This window comes from Miscanthus floridulus, chromosome 15 (assembly GCF_019320115.1).
Source record: "Miscanthus floridulus cultivar M001 chromosome 15, ASM1932011v1, whole genome shotgun sequence".
In the NCBI taxonomy this organism is placed as follows: Eukaryota; Viridiplantae; Streptophyta; class Magnoliopsida; order Poales; family Poaceae; genus Miscanthus; species Miscanthus floridulus.
Window position 1 is genome coordinate 24,291,739 of NC_089594.1, and position 3,337 is coordinate 24,295,075.

At 49.2% G+C, this 3,337-nt stretch overlaps 1 pseudogene; it reads right to left on the minus strand.

The window, feature by feature from the left end:
- Nucleotides 1-2,579: 2,579 nt before the first annotated feature.
- Nucleotides 2,580-2,995, minus strand: LOC136509508 (uncharacterized; annotated as a pseudogene).
- Nucleotides 2,996-3,337: the final 342 nt, after the last annotated feature.

Consider the following 3,337-nt stretch of genomic DNA (forward strand, 5'->3'; position numbering starts at 1 on the left):
TAGATATTTAGGTTAAATAATAAACATATACCAAATATACTTCATAAATTCTCAGAAATTTACAGTGGCTTACTAGTGCTACCAATAGACTATTGTAAAAGTTTTATGCCATTTTACCAAGTAAAACATCCTATAAAAAAATGACAAGACATAAAGGCTTAAAATAGCATAAATAGAAAACCCTAGTGAAAAGTGTCAAGCAACAGATTTCATATTTTTCTTAGCATCCATACGGTACTAGGACAACCTCCAACACATATCACGAATATTGGATTCATAAATAATTTATAAAAATTCATACAAGGATCACCTAATTATAAAAGAAAAATCTATAACTAAAAATCTACTCATGCACTGACCCTCAAATTTTACCAGAGCTTATACTTGTCAAGAACAAATCACCACATAAATTTCATAATTTTTGGAGCACAGGAACTCCAGATATAAATTAAACAAGTTTACATACATTTGAAAACACATTTCAAGTTCATTTTAAATCTTCCAGAAACTTTACTACAATTGCTAATATTATTTTTCATAAATACTAAACTTCACCCAGATCCTAACAAAATTTGAACCACCAAATTTGGATTTCCCAAACTCCAGATATAAAATTTAAAACAGCATGAAATCTGAATTTAAATGAGCTATCCTATTCTCTACTGTCGCTGACCGGTGGGACCCGCAAAACAGTTGACCCCACATGTCAATGACACGAAACAGAGCAGCGGCGCTACACAACGCTTGCGCGGCCAGAGCTTGTCGCCGGTGAGCTCGCCGATGGTGGCATCTACACATCAGGACCCCCACGACCTCCCGCACCTACTGGTGCCACAAGATGGGCCGATGGCCGAAGCTACAAATGGCGACGGCGTTCATGGCGGCTCGACGGCGCTACGCCGGCGATGACCACAGAGACCCAATCACAACTAGGATGAGCATCTACGACCCCTGGCTAACCTAGCGCATAAGCTATCGCAGCAAGAGGTGGACGGAGATGGCGTGGCCACGACGACAGACTCGGCGGCAGAACTCCGGTGAGCTCATGCGCGGTGCTGAGGCTTTACCGGCACGGTCAGTGAGCACGGGTGGGCACGGTGAGATGGTAGGAGTATGGTATGAAACTTCCACAGTGGCTAAGGAGCAATGCGGGCGAGCCTAGCGCTGTAATGGCGACGACGAAGGTGGGAAGTACTCGGCTGCTGTGGTGCTTCGACCAGTGAAGGAGGAGGCAGAAAAGCGAAAATGGGAGCGGCTCAGTGCGGGCGGATGCTGGGGTGATAAGGCTGGCTCTGGCCTGGCTCTGCGCGGTAGGGCGTCAGCGACGCACGGCCATCCTCGCTTCCACGCGGTACGCAAGCTCTGTGATGGTCGGCCACCGAGTTGTTTGATTCAGTTCATTCAGACTCGCGATGCTATGCCTGACAGCGCACTTTCGTGGAGCTTGATCTTCTAATCCATGAAGTATTAGCGCACATAATCAAAACCAAACTTGTAGCTCAATGTACCAACTTTAATTATTCTTAAAGGGTCATGTGCTAACTCTCAACGAAACCGAGTTATATCATCCCAAAGTTGAGGTTTTCAAACTGTCAGTTAACTGACTTGGAAAAATTTTACAAAGTGTTGCAACTAGTGTTTTGTTGATTTTTGTGAGCTCCAAAAGACTAAGCTATGCACCTTATCATCTCATGACCCAAAAATAAAAGTTGTTCCCCATATCAAATACTACAACTTTGCTTTAGTGACCACCTACATGCAAAGTCTCTAGCATAGTTCAAACTTGGTCAAACCTATTACATTCAAATGATGACTTGTTCATGAACTATGACTTAGTGACTCATTTAGCCCTAGCCATGAATACCAAAGTTGTTCATAATGATACTCTAAATATGTTTAAGCTAATTGCAAGGTCACACAATCATTTCATACATTAGTTGCTCATAAAGCTTTTCAGGTCAACACACATAGCATCACTTAAGTACATGGTCATGAAAAATGATCTTCAAGAACAATGTTACATTTGTCACCCTAAGTGTAGCTAATATGTTTTAGTGACTCACATCAACCATCTACATGTATTCACTCATGATCATATGCATATTTTCCAAGAAACATGAAATAACAAGCAATGTTTCATATGTTTCAATCACATGTTTCAGGTGTAAATGCTTATATATGAATGCTTGATGCTCATGCTCATGCTATGCAAGTCAAATTATGCAAGGCTAACACCTAGGGTGTTACAGCGCACGCCGCCGAGGCCGGGGAAGAAGCAGGGGGAGACCATCTCCAAGGGACACAGGAACTACGACCTCCGGGGCATGGCTTTGGGAAATGGAGCAGCCGCTCACTACCCCAGTGGCATGGCGCCGCTCCAAGTGAGCTCCTACTCTAGTGAAAAGCTAGCAACCAGCCTCAAGCTTGAGCAGAGCACAGCTTGCTCACTCTTCTTGTACTAGCACACCGTAGCTGTGAGAACAGAGGTCCAAGAAGAGGAAAAAGGAAGCTCTCTGGTGGTGCCGGTGCGTGCTTGCTTGCTTGCGGGTGGCAGAGTAGAGTCGGCCATCCATGGACGCCTACGAGCCAACCAAGGTGGTGTTCTCGCAGATCCAGATGCTGGACCCATACCACGCCGCCAAGATCATGGGCTTCCTCCTCATCCAGGACCACGGCGAGAAGGAGATGATACGACTCGCCTTCGGCCCCGAGGCACTGCTCCACACCGTCATGGGCAAGCGCGCAAGGACCTTGGCCTGCTCCCAACACCGGGCTCCGGCCCGGGCACGCCCACCCCGCCGCGCACTCGCCGTTCCTCCTCTCGCGCCAGAACTCCGGCCGCAGCGGCGGTGGTGGCGTCGGCACTGCGTCGTCGCCGCTCTCGGTGTCGTCACCCTCGTCGGGCACCGTCGCCCGTGTTCTCCAGGAGCAACAGCGTCGTCAGCAATGGCGTGGCGGTGGAGGATGCGTTGGCTGCCGTCGGGGAGGACCTCATGAGCCCGGCCGCAGGCGATAATGCCCCGTCGTCGCCCTTCTTCGCCGTCGGGGACCCGCTCCTCGATGAGCTCCAGCTGCAGGAGCAGCTCATGTTCCTCAACAATGCCGGCGGCGGCCACCAACTGCCCCTGTTAGACGCCGTTGGGTTCTTCCTGTACGACAGCCTCGGCTGGGCCAATGGCGGTGGCCCAGGGCACCACCGGAGCTCGTCGTCAGCGAACTCTACCTCGGCACCGCCGGAGCTCGTCGGTCAGCAAGCTCTGCCTCGGCAGGGCTGACGGACTTGGCTGGAAGCCCTACATGCACTACGCCCGGGTACTGCAAGAACGACAACTCTTGC